The sequence below is a fragment of the Saimiri boliviensis genome, chromosome 6, assembly GCF_048565385.1.
Source record: "Saimiri boliviensis isolate mSaiBol1 chromosome 6, mSaiBol1.pri, whole genome shotgun sequence".
In the NCBI taxonomy this organism is placed as follows: domain Eukaryota; kingdom Metazoa; phylum Chordata; class Mammalia; order Primates; family Cebidae; genus Saimiri; species Saimiri boliviensis.
The window spans coordinates 58,582,163-58,603,513 of record NC_133454.1 but is presented as its reverse complement, the minus strand read 5'-3'; the positions used below and the strand labels follow the sequence as shown (position 1 = coordinate 58,603,513).

Sequence of the window (21,351 nt, the reverse complement as noted above, 5' to 3'; positions counted from 1 at the left end):
AGGCACAGAAGCGAAGGCAAGACGGTACGTGAGGTTTTGCAACCTCATTCGTGAAGTAAGGCTCAGACTTTATATGAGGAAAAGTCCCAGCCCTCACTCAGGTTTCTTGCCTTCTCACCCACCTCCCACTGTGGACACATCTTACCTGGAGCATTAAGAAGGCTCAGAAAGAGCCTCAGATGCATTTCTCACCATTTTACCAGGTGCTTTCTTGTTTGGAACAAACATTCATTTAGGCCAAGAGTGATTTTTATTTCAGGCTTTTCACTTCTTTGGTTTCTAGGGTGGTTTAAAAACATGTCTGCTGGCCAGGCATGGTGGCTCGCGCCTGTAATCCAGGCCAAGGTGGGTGGATCACCTGAGGGCGGGAGTTCAAGACCAGCCTGACCAACATGGTGAAACCCTGTCTTTAAAAAAACAAAACAAAACATGTCTGCATTTTTTTTTGTTTTTTTTTTTTTTGAGACGGAGTCTGGCTGTGTCACCCAGGCTGGAGTGCAGTGGCGCAGTTGCAGCTTACTACAACCTCTGCCTTTCAGGTTCAAGAGATTCTCCTGCCTCAGCCTCCTGACTAGCTGAGACTACAGGTGTGCACCACCATGCCTGGCTAATTTTTGTATTTTTAGTAGAGATGGGGTTTCACCATGTTGGCCAGGCTGATCTAAAACTCCTGACCTCATGATCCACCCAACTCAACCTCCCAAAGAGCTGGGATTACAGGCGTGAGCCACCATGCCTGGCCTTAATTTTTGTATTTTTAGTAGAGAAGGGGTTTTGCCAGGCTGGTCTTGAACTCCTGACCTGATAATCCAGGAGCCTCGGCCTGCCAAAGTGCTGGGGTTACAGGCATAAGCTACTGTACCTGGTCTTCTTCGTCTTCTTTCTTTCTTTCTTTCTTTCTTTCTTTCTTTCTTTATTTTGAGAGCGAGTCTTGCTCTATTACCCAGGCTGGAGTACAATGGCACCATCTCGGCTCACTGCGACCTCTGCCTCCCAGGTTCAAGCAATTCTCCTGCCTCAGCCTCCCTAGTACCTGGGTTACACCTGCTATCATGCCCAGCCAACTTTTGCATTTTTAGTAGAGACGGGGTTTCACCTTGTAGGCCAGGCTGGTCTTGAACCCCTGACCTCAAGTGATCCGCCCACCTCGGTCTCCCAAAATGCTGGGATTACAGGCTTCAGCCACCACACCTGGCCCTTTTTTTCTTTTCTTTCTTTCTTTCTTTCTTTCTTTTTTTTTTTTTTTTTTTTTTTTTTTTTTAGCATACAAAGTCTAATTCCTCTCCCTTTGAATGTGGGCTGGCCTCAGGCACTGACTTCTAATGGATAGAATGAGGAGAAAGTGACACTGGGTAACTTCCAAGTCTAGATTATTAAAGCCATGGTATTTCCACCTGGCTCTCTGAATGTTCATTGTTCCTTCAGCTGCCTTGTAGGACGTCTGGTCCTCTTGAGTCCTGTATTTGGAAAGATTACATAGAGAGACGGGAGGGGCCTGAGGGGCCTCAGCTGTTCCAGCCCCCAGCTGTTTGAGTGGGTCCTGGCGTGGGAGCCAGACATGTGAGTTAGGATGCCTTGGAGATGACTCCAGTCCCAGCCACCAGCTGACTGCATCTTCATGGGAGAACCCAAGTAAGAATTGTTCAGCTGAGCCCAGTCAACCCCAGGTTCATGAGCAAAATAAATGTTATTGGGTTTTGTTTGTTTGAGACAGAGACTTGCTCCGTCACCTGGGCTGGAGTGCAGTGGTGATCATAGCTCACTGCAGCCTCAAACTCCTGGGCTCAAGCAATCCTCTGGCCTCAGCCTCCCAAGTAGTTGGGGCTATAGGCATCCACCACCACTCCTGGCTAATTTTTTTGTTAGTTTGTATTTTGCAGAGACTGGGTCTTGCTATATTGCCTAGGCTGGTCTTGAGCTCCTTGCCTTAAGCAATCCTCCCAACTTCACCTCCTCAGTGCTAGGATTACAGGCATGAACCATTCTGCCTGTCCACGTTATTGTTTTTAAGCCACTATTTTAGGGTAGTTTGTTACACAATAATGAATAACTAGAACAGTTAGATTTGGTAACATTTGTGTTTAATTAAGCTTCATCATTAAGCTGTATAGCAAGTCTCAAAGTCAGGTAATGAGTTCTCTACCTTTGAATTTTTTTGTTTTTGAGATGGAGCCTTGCTCTGTTACCCAGGCTGGAGTGTGGTGGTGCAATCTTGGCTCACTGCAATCTCTGTGTCCCAGGTTTAAGCAATTTTCCTGCCTCGGCCTCCCAAGTAGCTGGAATTATAGGTGCCCACCACCATGCCCAGCTATTTTTGTATTTTTAGTATAGACAGGGTTTCACCATGTTGGCCAAGCTGGTCTTGAACTACTGACCTCAAATAATCTGCCTGCTTTGGCCTCCGAAAGGGCTGGGATTATAGGTGTGAGCCACTGCACCCAGCTGTTTTGCTTTTTCAAGATTGCTTTAGTTCTTCTAGATCTTTGCTTTTTTACGTAATTCTTAAAAATCAACTGAATTTCCACAAAAATAACCAATTTGACTTATACTTAGGATTTTAGGCCAGGTGCAGTGGCTCACGCCTGTAATCCCAGTACTTTGGGAGGTTGAGGCAGGCAGATCATGAGGGCGGGAGTTTGAGACCAGCCTGGCCAACATGGTGAAACCTCCTCTACTAAAAATACAAAAATTAGCCAGATGTGGTGGCAGGTGCCTGTAATCTCAGCTACTTGGTAAGCTAAGGCAGGAGAATCACTTGAACCCAGGAGGCGGAGGTTGCAGTGAACCGTGACCACGCCATTGTACTCCAGCCTGGGTGACAGAGCGAGACTCCGTCTCCTGGTGCCGTCACTCCTGTCTAATATTTTTGTATTATTAGTAGAGATGGGGTTTCATCATGTTGGCCGGGCCGGTCTCAAACTCCTAACCTCAGGTAATCCACCCACCTCAGCCTCCCAAAGTGCTGGGATTATGGGTGTGAGCCACCACACCTAGGCTGGATTTTGTATGTTTTGTAGAGTGAGCTACTGTGCCCAACCTTCTTTTCTTTTCTTTCTTTCTTTCTTTCTTTTTTTTTTTCAAAGAGACAAGGGCTTGCTCTGTCATCCAGGCAGAAGTACAGTGGCGCCATTGATCATAGTGCACTGTAGCGGCAAATTCCTAGGCTCAAAGAATCCTCTTGCCTCAGCCTCCCAAGTAGTTGGGACTACAGGTGTGTGCCACTACACTTGGCTAAGTTTTTAATTTTTTGTAGAGACATGTTCTTACCTCATTGTCTAGGCTGGTCTCAAACTTCTGGCCTTAAGCAATCCTCCCATCTTGGCCTCCCAAAGTGCTGTGGTTACAGGTGTGAGCCATTGTGCCTGGCCATCATAGTCTGTTTATTCACCGTCTAAGTTAAAAAGCTCTCTCGAGTCTACACAGCACCTGACACATACTGGGTATGCAACACAACCTTTGGGAAAAAGAAAGACAGTATAATTACTGTTAGTAATATTAATAACAAACAGCAGCAGCAACTAATATTTACAGAAAACTTTAAAAAATTTTAAGATTAATAAAAGTTAATTGTGAGCCGAGTGCAGTGGCTCAAGCCTGTAATTCCAGCACTTTGGGAGGTCGAGGCGGGTGGATCACGAGGTCAAGAGATCGAGATCATCCTGGTCAACATGGTGAAACCCCGTCTCTACTAAAAATACAAAAAATTAGCTGGGCATGGTGGCGCGTGTCTGTAATCCCAGCTACTCAGGAGGCTGAGGCAGGAGAATTGCCTGAACCCAGGAGCTGGAGGTTGCGGTGAGCCAAGATCGCGCCATTGCACTCCAGCCTGGGTAACAAGAGCGAAACTCTGTCTCAAAAAAAAAAAAAAAAAAAGTTAATTGTGGTAGAACACACATAACATACAATTTACCATCTTAATCACTTGTAAGTGTACAGTTCAGTAGTGTTAAGTATATTTACATCATTATGTAACTCATCTTCAGTCTTTTTCATCTTGCAGAATGGTAACTCTATACCCATCAAATACATTCTCAGTTTCCCCACCCCCAAGTCCCTGGCAATTACCATGCTACTTTTAGTTTCTATGAATTTGACTATTTTAAATACCTTATAAATATATGGAACCTTTTTATGACAAACTGTTTATAAATGTGTGTGTGTGTGTGTGTGTGTGTGTGTGTGTATATTTGAGACAGAGTCTCACTCTTTTGCCCAGGCTGGAGTACACTGGCTCAATCTTGGCTCACTGCAACTTCTGCCTCCCAGGTTCAAGCAATTCTCCTGCCTGAGCCTCCCAAGTAGCTGGGACTACAGGCGCACACCATCACTTCTGGCTAATTTTTGTATTATTTTTAGCAGAGATGGGGTTTCACCATGTTGGCCAGACTGGTCTGGAACTCCTGACATCAGGTGATCCACCTGCCTCGGCCTCCCAAAGTGCTGGAATTGCAGGCGTGAGCCACCACGCCTGGCCTGATTTTACATTTCTTATCTTATTTGATTGCAACAATACTCTTACAAGGAGGCAAAGACAGAACCTCTTAGAGATAAACCTGGAATATTTACATTTTTTTAGGCTCTTAAGATATTAAGAAATGTCAAACCAAGAATATAAAAAATTGTGATACATTTAAAACTTTAACGAGTGAATGCTTTTATTTTATTTACTTATTTCTTTTTCTTTTTTTTTTTCTTACATTTCTCTGAAGAGTGAAACGGTTTTTTTGTTGTTGTTGTTGTTGTTGTTGTTCTTTTTTTTTTTTCAGATGAAGTTTCACTCTTGTTGTCCAGGCTGGAGTGCAATGGTGCCATCTCGGCTCACTGCAAACTCTACCTCCCAGGTTCAAGCGATTCTCCTACCTCAGCCTCCCAAGTAACTGGGATTATAGGCATGCACCACCACGCCTGGCTTATTTTTCGTATTTTTAGTAGAGATGGGGTTTCTCCATGTTGGTGAGGCTGGTCTTGAACTCCCAACTTCAGGTGATCTACCCGCCTCGGCCTCCCAAAGTCCTGAGATTACAGGCATGAGCCATTGCACCGGCCAAGTGAATGTTTTTGAAAAATACAATGCTGGCCGGCTATGGTGGCTCATGCCTGGAATCCCAGCTCTTTAGGAGGCAGAGGCAGGAGGATAGCTTAAAGAAGTCAGGAGTTGGAGGCCAGCCTGGGCAGAAAACTGTATCCGATCTCTACAAAAACAAAAAAAAAGTAAACAAAAATGCAATGCTGGGCAAGTGTGGTGTCTCCTGCCTGTAATCCCAGCATTTCGAGAGGCCCTGGCAGGAGAATCACTTGAACCCAGCAGTTCAAGAGTAGCCTGAACAACATAGTGGGGGCCCATCTCTACAAAAAATTTCAAAAATTAGCCAAACGTGGTGGCATGTGCCTGTAGTCCCAGCTACTCAGGAGGCTGAGGCGAGAGGATAGCTTGAGCGCACAAGGTCAAGGCTACAGTGAGCTGTGATTGCACCACTGCACTTCAACCTGGGTAACAGAGTCAGACCCTGTCTTAAAACAAACTAACCGAGCCGGGCGCGGTGGCTCAAGTCTGTAATCCCAGCACTTTGGGAGGCTGAGGCGGGTGGATCACGAGGTCAAGAGATCGAGACCGTTCTGGTCAACATAGTGAAACCCCGTCTCTACTAAAAATACAAAAATTAGCTGGGCATGGTGGCACGTGCCTGTAATCCCAGCTACTCAGGAGGCTGAGGCAGGAGAATTGCCTGAACCCAGGAGGCGGAGGTTGCGGTGAACCAAGATCGCGCCATTGCACTCCAGCCTGGGTAACAAGAGCGAAACTCCGTCTCAAAAAACAAACAAACAAACAACAACAAACAAACAAACAAACAAACCTAAAAAATGCAAAGCTATCCACTAGTCCTAGACAAAACTGTATTTTTAAAATCCCTTTAGTGTGTACTGCAGAAGGGGTGGTCCAAAAATGACTCATACGTTTCCAATGATGAACATCTCTCTCTCTCTCTTTTTTTTTTTTAAATTGAGTTGGGGTTTTGCCATGTGGCGTAGGTTGGCCTGGAACTCCCGGGCCCAAGCAAGCCACTGGTCTCGGCCTCCCAAAGTGCTGGGATTGCAGGCATGAGCCACTACTCCCAGCTGAACATCTCCTTTTAATCTTATCAGTATTTCTCTTTGGCTGAGTGTGTGTGAGTGCGCGCATGTGCACACAGGTATGTGTGTTTGAGACAGAGTCTAACTCTGTCACACAGGCTGGAGTGCAATGGCAAAATCTCAGCTCACTACAACCTCAGCCTCCTGGGTTCAAGAGATTCACATGTCTTAGCCTCTGGAGTAACTGAGATTATTAGAGCTCGTCACTTCGCCTGGCTAATTTTTTGTGTTTTTAGTAGACATGGTGTTTTGCCATGTTCGGCCAGGCTGGTCTTGAACTTGTCTTGGCCTCCCAAAGTGCTGGGATTACAGGTGTGAGCCACTGTGCTTGGCCTGAATGTGTATTTATTTTAAGATAAGGTCAAAATCTAAACTTGTGACCACAAATTAATGTGAGGTTCAGGTGAAATGACCATTTCTCTCTTTCCACCAACACTTGCCATCATAAAAAGCCATGGCGCAAATGTCATTCCCCATCCCCCCAACTTTTTTTTTTTCTTTGAGATGGAGTCTTGCTCTGTTGCCAGGCCGGAGTGCAGAGGCGCGATCTCAGCTCACTGCAACCTCCACCTCCCAGATTCAAGTGATTCTCCTGCCTCAGCCTCCTGAGTAGCTGGGACTATAGGCGTGCACCACCACATCCAGTTAATTTTTGTATTTTTAGTAGAGATGGTGTTTCACCATGTTGGCCAGGATGGTCTTGATCTCTTGACCTCATTATCTGCCCGCCTTGGCCTCCCAAAGTGCTAGGATTACAGGTATAAGCCACCGTGCACCCGGCTTGTTGTTCCCATTTTTATAAACCAAGAAAGCACCTCAGCAATGTATTGTTTCTACCCAAAGGCAGCACAGCAAACTTGGTATCGGGGTCAAGACTGGAACTTGGTTGCGAGGTAGAGGTTGGCAGTGAGCCGAGATCACACCACTGCACTCTAGGCTGGGCGACAGAGTGAGACTCCTTCTCAAATACAAATAAACAAATAAGACTGGAACTTGGGTTTTGGCGATAAGCCTAAACACTCCAGACACCAAGCCTAACTGAGGGTGCTATTCATTTTGGACAGTTAGTGCCAAATATTCACATACCCCATAGCTGTCAGTTCACTGCAAACTTCCCTTGTGCTCCTGGCTGCAAGGGAAGGGGGCTGCCCAGGAGGGAGGGAGATCGAAGGCTCTGGGAGCCACCAAGAAGAGGTCTGACTAAAGTGATTTGGGTTTGCTGTAGAGGAGATTCAAGAATTGGGTGGCAGGGAGTGAGGAGGAGGAAGTTGCGTTAGATGACTTCCAGCTTCTTTTCAGACACCCCCCAGCATAGGGCCAAGCCCAAACCAGCAGCACAGCTACACTCTCCCGGGCAGGCAGGCTGGGCTGTGCATTCATTTCCCCACCTTGTCATCCACGGCAGCCTGCCACCTATTGTTGGGCATCCGTAGCTTAATTTGAACAAGTGGGCTCTGGTTTCCTGAGGCGAACTGTCCGGGCGCCTCAGCCATCCATCAGTATTCTCTTCAGTCCCCCGGCAGCTGCTCACTCCGGGCTGGCTCAACCTGCACTGACCTCATTTTCCCACACAGAGCAGAGGAGGACTTGGTAAAAATTAGTTATATTAGTGACTCCCCGAAACACTCCGTTTACTTGTGATATGACAAATATTTCAGCCATTAGGATCTCTCCGTCTCTTATCATCTTAAATGCACTCACTTACATTCCAAATCACTACTTAATTTAAAAGCCTATTTGTTGAGATTGTGACAGGCCCAGGGAAAAGGAGAGACAGACATTCACTCAGCTCTGGCTGGAATAGAATCAGACTTGGAACTTTGAATCTTTTTCCCTAAGACTTATGCTCAGTCAGGTATGATCTAAACACTTAGGACACAAGAGACTTACAGGGCACCCACGCTGTACAGATTTATAAGCTCTCCTTCGAAGTCGTCATGTGGCATGACCTTGGGCAAATGACTTCATTGCTGAATGTCCTGGGTGTCCTTATGCTTCCTGACCTCCAGATACAGTGACTCATTTGGTGAATTTTCTTTCTTTCCTTCTTTTTTTTTTTTTTTTGAGACAGAGTCTCACTCTGTCACCCAGGCTGGAGTGCAGGGGCACTATCTCTACTCACTGCAACTTCTCTCTCCCAGTTTCAAGCAATTCTCCTGCCTCAGCCTCCAGTAAAGCTAGGATTACAGGTGTGCACCACCACACCTGGCCAATTATTTATTTATTTTGTATTTTTAGGAGAGATAGGGCTTTACCATGTTGGCCAGGCTGGTTTCAAACTCCTGACTTCAAGTGATCTGCCCACGTTGGCCTCCTAAAGTGCTGGGATTACCGGCATGAGCCACCATGCCTGGCCTGGTGAACATTGATTGAACCTCTAATAGGTGCTAGGCAACACAATAGATTCTGAGGGTACAAAGGTGAACTTGTGCAAAAAAAAAATTCTTAGTTTCTTTTTAATAACAAGCATTTATAAAACACTCCTATTTGCCAACTATATGAAATACTCTACATGCTTTCTTTCATTTAATCCTCACCATAATCCTATGAGGTAGACTACATTGTATTTCCGTTTAACAAATGAGGAGACTATTCTGTCTGACCCTTCAATCCATAATATTAAGCACCATGCAGTACTGTCTTCCCATATAGAACTTACCCTATTGGAATTTGTATGTTTGTTTGTTGTTCTGAGACAGAGTCTCACTCTGTTGCCCAAGCTGGAGTGCAGTGGGGCAATACGACTCATTGCAGCCTCCATCTCCCAGGTTCAAGTGATTCTCGTGCCTCAGCCTCCTGAGCAGCTGGGATTACAGACATGCACCACCACGCCTGGCTACTTTTTTGTATTTTTAGTAGAGATAGGGTTTTGCCATGTTGCCCAGGCTGGTCTTGAACTCCTGATCTCAAGTGATATGCTAGCCTCGGCCTCCCAAAGTGCTGGGATTACAGGTGTGAGCCACCACACTTGGACAGAATTTAACCAATTGGAATGTGTAAATGGGAAGTTCCCAGAACAGACCACGTTCTATAGACTTGTGTATTGTGACAAGGTATTGATATGCTTTTGGATCTGCAAGAGGAACAAAATTACCCTCAGCCTGTAAGAGGTGAGGATTATTAAGAGGTGAGGACTGGCTGGGTGCGTTGGCTCACGCCTATAATCCCAGCACTTTGGGAAGCCGAGGTGAGTGGATCACCTGAGGTCAGGAGTTTGAGAGCAGTCTGGCAAACATGGTGAAACCCCTTCTCTACTAAAAATGCAGAAATTAGCTGGGCATGGTGGCAGGCACCTGTAATCCCAGCTTCTTACGAAGCTGAGGCAGGAGAATCAGTTGAGCCTGAGAAGCAGAGGTTGCAGTGCAAATCATGCCACTACACTCCAGCCTGGGCAACAGAGACAGACCCGGTCTCAAAAAAAAAAAAAAAAAAAAAAAATTCATCATGCCTACCATCACAGCCTAGCTAGCACACATCTGAAATCTTGCTATTTAAATTATTTTATACATTTTCTTTTTCTTTACTTAGGACTCTTGTTCCCTTTGAGATTTTGGCTAACTACCAGCTTCCCCAAACCCCAAAGTTCCAGCATTTTTCAGCTGCATTAAAGAGAAGCAAGGAAGGAAAATCATCCTACCTGAGCTTGTTTTTTCTTTAATTATTATTAATTTTGACATATTATAATCTTATATAATTATGGAGTACACAGTGATATTATGATCTATGGATACAGTGTGGAATGATTGAATCAAGATAATTAATATATGCATTACCTTAAATAGTTATTTATCCCTCCTGTTTAATTGCAACTTTGTACCCTTTAACCAATATCTCCACATTCCTCCCACCGCCAACCACCATTCTACTGTCTGCTCTGAGTTTGATTGTTTTAGATTCCATACATAAATAAAAATATGAGGGTTTCATTTTTCTGCACCGATTTCACTTAGCTTCAGAGTCTTGCTCTGTCACCCAAGCTGGAGTGCAATGGTGTGATCTCAGCTCACTGCAACCTCCACCTCCCGGGTTCAAGCAATTCTCCTGCCTCAGCCCCCGAGTAGCTGGGACTACAGGCACCTGCCACACCCAGCTAATTTTTTGTATTTTAGTAGAGATGGAGGTGTCACCATCTCAAAGTCCTGAGCTCAGGCAACTCGCCCACCTCGGCCTCTCAAGTGCTAGGATTACAGACAGGAGCCACTGCATCCAGCCTCACTCAGCTTATTGTCGTCCAGGTTTATTCATGTTGTTGCAAATGGCAGAATTTTCTATTTTTAAATGACTGAATAGTACTCCATTGTGTATATGTACCACATTTTCTTTATTCATTCATTCCTGATGAAGACTTAGGTTGATTTTATATCTTGACTATTGTGAAATAATGTTGCAATGAACATGGAGTGCAAATAGCTCTTTGACATAATGATTTAAAAAAAACCTATGACTCAAAAAGCCTTTTTTTTGAGATGGAGTTTCACTCTTGTTGCCCAGGCTGGAGTACAATGGCACAATCTCAGCTAACTGCAACCTCCTCCTCCCAGGTTCAATCAATTCTCCTGCCTCAGCCTCGTGAGTGGCTGAGATTACAGGTGCCTGCCACCATGCCCAACTAATTTTTTGTATTTTCAGTAGAGATGGGGTTTTGCCACGTTGGCCAGGCTGGTCTTGAACTCCTGACCTCAGGTGATCTGTGGTGGTTTGTTTTCTGATGTTGCAATATATGACTAAAATAGCTTGCAGGGCCGGCCCCCGGGGGTGATGGTTTGGCACTTCCTTTGATTCTCCGGCGAGGTGCCTAACAAGTTGATTTTTCTAACAAGTCATTTTTTTCCCTCAAGTCAGTGAGAGCCTATTTCTGTTGCTTGTAGCTAAGACAGTCTAAGAGAGCCCCAAGCCAAAGGAATAAACTCAGGGCGTTCTGGACCTCTTGGTCAGGCACCCTTCCCAGGTGGAGCGCCTCTTTCCAAAAAACAAAAACCAGAAGTTAAGATTTACTACATCAACTCTTTTTATTTGCCATGATCTTAACATTTTAAAATTTATCCTTTATGTCTTTATTCTTACGTTGAAAATCTTGGTTCCTAACGTTACTACTGTTTATTACATTAGTCTTTCAATATATAACATAGTTTTAAAGTAATGAAACAAATGTTATGACTACAATTAAACTATCAAAGTCTAACTTTGTGTGTGTGTGTGTGTGTGTGTGTGTGTGTGTGTGTGTGTGAGGGTCTCATTCTGTAGGCCACGCTGGAGTGCAGTGGTGCAATCACAGTTTACTGCAGCCTCAAACTCTTGGGCTCAAGTGATCTTCCCACTTCAGCCTCCCTGACTGGCTAATTTATTATTATTATTATTATTATTTTATAGAGACTGTGGTCTTGCTATGTTGCCCAGGCTGGTCTTGAACTCCTGGCCTCAAGCGAGTGATCCTCTTGCCTCAGCCTGAAAAAAGCCTGGGAACACAGGCACAAGTCACCACACCTTGCCCCATTTGTATTAAGCATATATTTCTCTATTACCGTGATCTAAAGTTGGTTGAAATAACTATTTTCGGCCGGGCGCAGTGGCTCAAGCCTGTAATCCCAGCACTTTGGGAGGCCGAGGCGGGTGGATCACGAGGTCGAGAGATCGAGACCATCCTGGTCAACATGGTGAAACCCCGTCTCTACTAAAAATACAAAAAATTAGCTGGGCATGGTGGCGCATGCCTGTAGTCCCAGCTACTCAGGAGGCTGAGGCAGGAGAATTGCCTGAGCCCAGGAGGCGGAGGTTGCGGTGAGCCGAGATCGTGCCATTGCACTCCAGCCTGGGTAACAAGAGCGAAACTCCGTCTCAAAAAAAAAAAAAAAAAAAAAAAAAAAAAAAAAAAAACTATTTTCCCTGAGGGTTTACGTATCCAATTAATTCGTAGTTAATTTTTTTCATTAATGTTTAGGGATTATTTTTTAAATATAATACAATTTTGAACATAGAAATCATTTCTATGTTTCCAAAATCAAATTTGTATAAAATATATTTAAAGAAATCTTGGCCAGGTGTGGTGGCGCACACCTGTAATTCCAGTACTTTGGGAGGCTGATGCAGGTGGATCATGAGGTCAGGCGATTAAGACCAGCCTGGCCAACATGGTGAAACCCCGTCTCTACTAAAAATACAAAAATTAGCTGTGTGTGGTGGCTTGTGCCTGTAATTCTACCTACTCAGGAGGCTGAGGCATGAGAATTGCTCGAAGCTAGGAGGCGGAGGTTGCAGTGAGCCAAGATTGCGCCACTACACTTCAGCCTGTGTGACAGAGTGAGACTCTGTCTCAAAAAAAAAAAAAGAAAGAAAGAAAGAAATCTTGCTTCTATGTTCCTGCCTATCCTTCTCAACTTTTATTAGTTTTAAATTTTTTTCAATGTTTCTTTTTGAGAATATAAGCAAATACATATTTATACTTGTTTTCTGTTTTTTACACAAATGATGTCATTCTCTCTGTCTCACCCTGTATATATTCCATATCTTTTTTTCACTTAATATATCCTGGATACCACTCCCCATCAGCATATACAGCTCTATCTCATTATCTTTTTTATTTTTATTTTTTGAGACAGAGTCTTGCTCTGTAGCCCAGGCTGAAATACAGTGGCATGATCTTGGCTTACTACAATCTCCACCTCCCGGGTCCTGGTTCAAGCAATTCTTTTGCCTCAGCCTCCTGAGTCGCTGGGATTACAGGCACACGCCACCATGCCCAGTTAATTTTTGTCGTTTTAGTAGAGATGGGGCTTCACCATTGTTGGCCAGGCTGGTCTTGAACTCCTGACCTTGTGATCCGCCCACCTCTGCCTCCCAAAGTGATGGGATTACAGATGGTAAGCTACCTCCCCCAGTCTATCTCATTACTTTTTATAGTTTCAGAGTTTTTTGTGTTTTTTTTTTTTTACAGGTCAGATGGATAATGTGCCAATGTCAAGGGTGGCACATTTCACACAAGCATATGAACATCCAATCATCATGCTCATGAACTACAAAAGGATTGCTTCAGAGTATTTTATTGCATCCATGTAACCATACTTTATTCAACTAGTTATTAATAGATATTTGAATTATTTCCATACATTTGCAATTATAAATAATGCTACCACATGATTTATGAGATATAAACTTACGGTATAAGTTATGATAACTTATACTATGAGATTTACCATGTGTATAAGTCATTTTGAATTTTTGCTCCTGTATCCTGGGATAGATTCCTAGATTTCTGGCTCAATGGGTAAATGCACATATCATTTTTTGAGATATTTACAAATTGCATTCTAATAAGGTGGTCCTGTTTTGAGTCCTCAACAATGAATAAGTGTCTGCTTTCCCATCTCTTTATCAATAGGATATACTCTCAAACCATGGGATTTTTGCCAGTGACGGATGAAAAGTAGCATCTCAGTGTGGTTTTATTTTTCATTGCTCTTATTATGAGTGAGATAGTATATCTTCTTGTGTGTTGGATGCCATTTTAATTTTTTTCTTCTGCTGTAAACTGTCTATTCAAATCTTTGCATGTACCTTTAAGGATATTGACACACAACAACATTTAATCTCAAAACAAGCCAGTGACGGTTGGCATCATTATTCCCCCGTATAAAGATGAGGGAATGGCAGATTAGAAAGGTTAAGTCATTTACCCAAGGTTACACAACTAATATGTGACTGAAGTCAAGCTGCCCAACTGTTAGGCCCTGTGGATTCTCCATGGATCTATTTCCAGGACTAAAACTTGGAGCTCCTGTGTTTTGCTTTTAATAAACGGTCAGTGCGTGGATTCCCGTCTGTGAGACAGGACTGCTTCAGGAGGTCTGTCATGGTTGGGCCTGGGTGGTGAGCTGTGCTTGTGATGCGGAGGATGGTACCTCATGTGTCATCTAGGAGCACCCAGCAGACTGGGGCATTTTGAATCTCAATGCAGAGGACAACGGGGAGAGACCTGCAACCTATTTAATTCTGTTAGAGAATCAGTGAGGTGCTTGATGAAGCCATTAACTGGGGTTCGTGTCTCCATTCTACTTATGCGACTCCAGGAGGGCAAATGCTGATGGAAATTTATTGATTTCTTTTTCTGCCTTTACCAAATGGGTCAAAAACATGGTATAACGCTGCTGGTTCCAATTAAAATCACCTGTTAGCTTACAAAGGTTGGCCCTCTCCACCCTCCCCTTCCTCTCCCCATTTAAAAAGGGTTTAAAAGATTTTCATTTAATTGATTTGCTGTAAAATGCCCTTTACAATTACCCAGATAAACTAGGTGTCACCTGTGGAGTAAGAGCCAATTTGAGCTGTTTATCAAGACTTCGCCTCTGGCCACTTCTCACCCTGGGATCTTGAGTCTCTGTATTGATAGCTTGCATCTGTTAACATTGGATATTTTTAGTGGGCTGCAGAAAGCTTTTAGGGAGATGGGGATGGTGGGGCTGCATCTTTGAGCAGGTGAAGAAAGCATGATGGGGTTTTTTGTTTGAAATGAGAATGCCCTATTGTGCTGAAAACAAGTTCAGAAAATTGGCACTACACTCATATGCCTAAAGATAATCAGAGTTGACCCCATTTAAATACCAGTGAGCCTCAGGAAATGGAAAAATGGGCAGTGGGTAAAATTTGCTCAGTAACAAAATTTGCCCAGTTTCTCTTGGTTTTGTGTTGAGCTGTGCTTAATGTTAGGAAGGAGAAGTTGAAGAGCCTCTGTAAAATTTGTCTATGAAGTGACATTTGTGTTCTTTGAGCTGATGTTATAGGAAATAACAGAGAGCTAGAAACACAGAAAGACACAGAGACATTTATTCTAGGTCGTGTCTATTTCTGAAACTGTAAACTCAAATTCACTTGATCATGGGAATGGCATTAGTTCTAGCTGAAAAATTGTGGGCAAAATTAGTACCAGATGGTTGAGTGCGGTGGTTCACGCCTGTAATCCCAGTACTTTGGGAGGCTGAGGTGGGCAGATCACCTGATGTCAGGAGTTCAAGACCAGCCTGGCCAACACTGCAAAACCCCATTCTACTAAAAACATGAAAATTAGCTGGGTTTGATGGCAGGTGCCTGTAATCCCAGCTACTTGGGAGGCTGAGGCAGGAGAATCGCTTAAACCCAGGAAGTGGATGTTGCAGTGAGTTGAGATCTTGCCATTGCACTCCAGCCTGGGGGACAAAGGGAAGACGCCATCTCAAAAAAAAAAAAAAAAGAAAAGAAAAGAAAAGAAAAGAAAAAAAATTAATGCCAGAAAATAAAAGACAGGTACATATGAGAGGGGAGAAGCAAATTCTGGAAAGTATAGACCAGTATTCCTAAAATTGATCTTGGCAAAACTCTGGAATACATTACGAAAACAATGTTTTGTGAGTCTTTTGAAAGAGGTTTGTTATTTGTTTAGAATGAACTATAATTTCCATTTTGACTGTGATCAAACTGGTTCATCAGGGAAGTGCTGTAGACACAGGTGATTGAAGAGGATAAATGACAGGACATTTATGAAAGCTCTTGACACAGAGTAGCTGCACAGCAATTATCAGTTGCTCTATCTACTTTAGGCCTTCATAATAGTCATCACAGGCTGGGCCCGGTGGCTCACACCTGTAATCCCAGCACTTTGGGAGGCCAGGGTGGGTGGATCACCTGAGGTCAGGAGTTTGAGACCAGCCTGGCCAACATGGTGCAACCCTGTCTCTACTAAAAATACAAAAACTAGCTGGGTGTGGTGGTGTGTGCCTGTAATCCCAGCTACTCGGGAGGCTGAGGCAGGAGTATAGCTTGAACCTGGGAGACGAGTTCCAAAATAAGCATATGAAAAGATGTTAACCTCATTGGCCATAAGAGAATTGCAACCCAAAACAACAATGAAATACCATTACACACCAATCAGGATGGCCACAATTAAAAAAACTAGTAATAATAAGTGTTAGGAAAGATATTAAAAATTTGAACCCTTCATACACTGCTGGTAGGAATGTAAAATAGTGCAGTCACTTTGTGATTCCTCAAAAAGTTAAACATAGTGTTACCACGTGACCTAGAAATTCCACTCTATATACCAAGAGAAATAAAAGCATCCATCCACACAAAAATGTGTACATGAATGTTCAGAGTGGTATTCTTCATAACAGCCAAAAACTATCAACACTCCAAATGTCCATCAACTACTGAATGGATAAATAAAATGTGGTATAAAGGCCGGGTGCGGTGGCTCAAGCCTGTAATCCCAGCACTTTGGGAGGCCGAGGTGGGTGGATCACGAGGTCAAGAGATCGAGACCATCCTGGTCAACATGGTGAAACCCCGTCTCTACTAAAAATACAAAAAATTAGCTGGGCATGGTGGCACATGCCTGTAATCCCAGCTACTCAGGAGGCTGAGGCAGGAGAATTGCCTGAACCTAGGAGGCGGAGGTTGCAGTGAGCCGAGATCGAGCCATTGCACTCCAGCCTGGGTAACAAGAGCGAAACTCCGTCTCAAAAATAAAATAAAATAAAATAAAATGTGGTATATCTATACAATGGAATATTATTCAGCCATAAAGGAATGAAGTACTGATACATGTTGCAACACAGAAGAACCTTGAAAGCAAAACATCATGTAGAGTGGAAGAAGCCAGTCACAAAAGACCGTATTATATTGTATGATTCTATTTATATGAAATGTCTATAGGGAAATCTATAGAAATAGAAAGTAGACTGGTGGTTGCCTAGGGCTTGGGGGATCAAGTTTGGGGAGAAATATGGACTGACTGCTAATGGCTATGGGATTTTGTTTTGGTTGACAAAAATGTTCTAAAATCTATTGTGGCAATAGATGCTCAACTGTGGATATATTAAAAGCTGTTCAATTTTATGCTTTAAAGAAGCGAATTGTATGGTACGTGCCTAACATCTCAATAAAGCTGTTGAAAATTTCTCATAGTTTTCACATCTTAGTGAAAAGCAAAAGGCTTCAACCTTCTCAGGATCTTTCTGAACTGTCTACTTCTCTTTGTCCAGCACGTCGCCATCTCTTTGATCACCACAAAAGCCTTTGGCCTCTTCTGGCTCCAGTGGCACTATGAATCTCCTCTATAAATCTCCACTTGGCTGCCTTAGAAATCTTTCCTTTTTTTTTTTCTTTTTGAGATGGAGTCTCCCTCCTTCACTCAGGCTGGAGTGCAGTGGCGCGATCTCAGCTCACTGCAACCTCTGCCTTCCAGGTACAAGCGATTCTCCTGCTTCAGCCTCCCGAGTAGTTGGGACTACAGGTGTGTGCCACCACACCTGGCTAATTTTGTATTTTTAGTAGAGCCGGGGTTTCGCCACGTTGACGAGGCTGGTCTTGAACTCCTGACATCCGCCCGCCTCGGCCTCCCAAAGTGCTGGGATGCCAGGCGTGAGCCACTGCACCTGGCCTAGAAATCTTTCTAAAGGGCCAGTTGAGATGCTTCTCCTGCCTCAATCTCACCATGGCTTCCCACAGCCTTAAAGGTGAAGTCCAGATTCTTTCACTCCACTGAAAAGGCTGTGTATGATCCGGTCCCTACTTATCTCTAACGTCATTTCTCACCACTCATCACTTGGGCCACTTACTCTTTCAGTTTTGCAAATTTCTTTGCCCTGTCTCAATTGCGGGCCTTTGCAAAGCCTGATTATTCTGCCTTTTGGGTCAAAGCTTACGTGCCACTTCCTCTGGAACATTTTTTCTTAAATACTCCCCTTCTTCACACAGTAGATTCACCCCTACCCCTCCCAACTGTTGTGTACCCATTCATTTTCTAGACTTACTGCGTGCCAGGAACTTTTTTTTTTTTTTCCTGAAGACAGAGACTTGCTCTCTCACAAAGGCTGGAGTGCAGTGGCACGATCTTGGCTCACTGCAACCTCCACCTCCTGAGTTCAAGCAAATCTCCTGCCTCAGCCTCCCGAGTAGCCAGGATTACGGGCATGTGCCAGCACGCCTGGCTAATTTTGTATTTTCAGTAGAGACAGGGTTCTCCATGTTGGTCATGCTGATCTCAAACTCCCAACCTCAGGTGATCCACCTGCCTCGGCCTCCCAAAGTGCTGGGATTACAGGCATGAGCCACTGCACCACCCGCTACCTTTTTTTTTTTTTTTTTTGAGAGAGGGTCTTGCTCTGCCACCCAATCTGGAGTGCAGTGGTGTTATCATGGCTCACTGCAGCCTTGACCTCTCAGGCTCAATTGGTCTTCCAGCCTTAGCCTCCCAGGTGGCTGGAACTATAGTACACGCCACTCTGCCCGGCTAATTTTTTTTTTTCTTTTATTGTAGAGACATGGTTTCACCATGTTGTCCAGGCTGGTCTCAAACTCCTGAGATCAAGCAATTCACCAGGCACCATCCTAAGTGCAACTTTATAAAATTAACTCCTTATTTTCACAACAACCATATGATGCAGATACTATTGTTATTCTTATTGTACAGATGAGAAAATTGAGGCATAGCGAGGTTAAGTAACTTTCCCAAAGTCACACAGCTGGTGGTGGAGCACAGATTTGAATCCAAACAATATGGCTCTAGAATTTGTGCTAACTGCCATGTTCTGCTACCTGAAATTGCTTAACACATCATGGCACTTATTATATACTGTAATTGTCTTGAATTATATTTCCATGTGACTTTTAGTTCATGGAAGATAGGAATTATGTCTGGCTTATTTGTTATTGTGTTCCCAGCATGAGGCCTAGCCCATAGTCTTTTAATTAAAAAAAAAAAAATCAATGAATGAACAAATCATTAATTAATTAAGATAGAGATATGTAGCCGGGCGCAGTGGCTCATGCCTGTAATCCCAGCACTTTGGGAAGCCGAGGTGGGTGGATCACGAGGTTAAGAGATCCAGACCATCCTGATCAACATAGTGAAACCTCGTCTCTACTAAAAATACAAAAAATTAGCTGGGCATGGTGGCGCGTGCCTGTAATCCCAGCTACTCAGGAGGCGGAGGCAGGAGAATTGCCTGAACCCACGAGGCAGAGGTTGCGGTGAGCCGAGATCGCACCATTGCACTCCAGCCTGGGTAACAAGAACGAACCTCCGTCTCAAAAAAAAAAAAAAAAAAAAGAGATATGTGAGATGTACAAGAAGAATGTTACTAGATTTCTAGCTTGTAGAAGGACAATGCTGTGATTAATAACTTGATATTGTGTTAAAAGTTCTCTAATGTACAGGATACATTTTTTTTTTTTGAGATGGAGTCTCACTCTGTCACTCAAGCTGGAGTGCAATGGCATGATCTCTGCTCACTGCAACCTCCATCTCCAGGGTTCAAGCAATTCTCCTGCCTCAGCCTCCCGAGTAGCTGGGATTACAAGCGCCCGCCGCCATATCCAGCTAATTTTTGCATTTTTAGTAGAGACAGGGTTTCAACACATTGATCAGGCTGCTCTCAAACTTCTGACCTCAGGTGATCTACCCGTCTTGGCCTCCCAAAGTACTGGGATTACAGGTGTGAGCTACTGCGCCTGGCCAGGATTTGTATTTCTTGATAAATTATATTCTGGTAAAGTGCTTTATACACAGTGAATGATTCATAATTCCTTCATAGTTTTAAAAAACTTTTTATTGTAAATTATGTAAGACTTACAAAAATAGTACAGGCTGGCATGGTGGCTCATGCCTGTAATCCAGCACTTTGGGAGGCCAAGGTGGGCGGATCACTTGAGGTCAGGAGTTCAAGACCAGCCTGGCCAACATATTGAAACCCCATCTCTGCTAAAAATACAAAAGTTAGCTGGTATGGTGGTACACACATGTAATTCTAACGACTTGGGAGGCTGAGGCAGGAGAATTGCTGGAACTTGGGTGGTGGAGGTCGTGGTGAGCCAAGATTGGGCCACTGCACTCCAACCTGGGCAACAGAATGAGACTCTGTCTAAAAAAAAAAAAAAACTATGATTTTCTATTGGTATCTCAGTTCCATTCCAGCAGTTAAAGTTCATTCTATTATTTCCCTTTCTTTTGTTTAATTCCTTTCTCTGACAGTAAAAAATTTGGTGCTGCCGGGTATGGTGGCTCATGCCTGTAATCCCAGCACTTTGGGAGGCCAAGTTGGGCAGATTATGAGGTCAGGAGATTGAGACCATCCTGGCCAACATGGTGAAACCCTGTCTCTACAAAAAATACAAAAATTAGCTGGGTGTGGTGGTGCATGCCTGTAATCCCAGGTACTGGAGAGGCTGAGGCAGGAGAATCACTTGAAACTGGGGGGTGGAGGTTGCAGTGAGCTGAGATTGCACCGCTGCACTCCAGCCTGGTGACAGAGCAAGACTCCCTCTCTTCCATCTCAAAAAACTAAAAAATGTGGTGCTTATTATTCACAATATATTTACGTATTTCTTCAACACTACATATAAAACAGTTTTAGAATTTCTGATTTATAGCCTGTGAAAAACAAATTTACTAAAGTCAATTTTACTGAAGTAAAATATTGTGTGCTCTTTACCTTCATAGAACATAGTTAAATAACAGTCTAAAGGTACTTCTTTTTCCCACCTCTTTTATTGTGGTTACGTTATTAACTTGAAATAAAGTCAGTGTATATTTTTAAATATAGATAGTATTTGTAAAAATATATTGAAAAAGGTTAGGCACAGTGGCTTACGCTTGTAAACCCAGAACTTTGGGAGGCCAAGGTGGGCAGATCACAAAGTCAAGAGACAGAGACCAGCCTGGCTAACATGGTGAAACCCCGTCTCTACCTAAAAATACAAAAAAATTAGCTGGGTGTCATGGTATGCACCTGTAGTCCCAGCTATTTGGGATGCTGAGGCAGGAGAATCGCTTGAACTGAGGAGGCGGGTGTTGCAGTGAGCCAAGACCGACCCACTGCATTCCAGCCTGGGCGACTGAGTGAGACTGTCTCAAATATATATATATAAATGCCATCTATATGGAACTGTCACTCTGTCTTGCAGACACCTTGAAGGTTGAAGAAACATCCCCAGGCTAAGTACTCCGGAGCCTGTAGGAAGATTAGAACCCTCATCTCTTCCTACCTTACTCCTTTCTCCAGATGTCCTTATCTGCTGCTGTATCACCTGTTTCTTTTTTTTTTCTTTTCTTTTTTTTTTTTTTTTTGAGACGGAGTTTCGCTCTTGTTACCCAGGCTGGAGTACAATGGCGCGATCTCGGCTCACCGCAACCTCCGCCTCCTGGGTTCAGGCAATTCTCCTGCCTCAGCCTCCTGAGTAGCTGGGATTACA

General features: G+C 43.8%; 1 pseudogene; it reads right to left on the bottom strand.

Annotated features, from left to right (window-relative positions):
* Positions 1-13,062: 13,062 nt before the first annotated feature.
* On the bottom strand, positions 13,063-13,154 carry LOC120364844 (small nucleolar RNA U13; annotated as a pseudogene).
* Between the last annotated feature and the right edge of the window lie 8,197 nt (positions 13,155-21,351).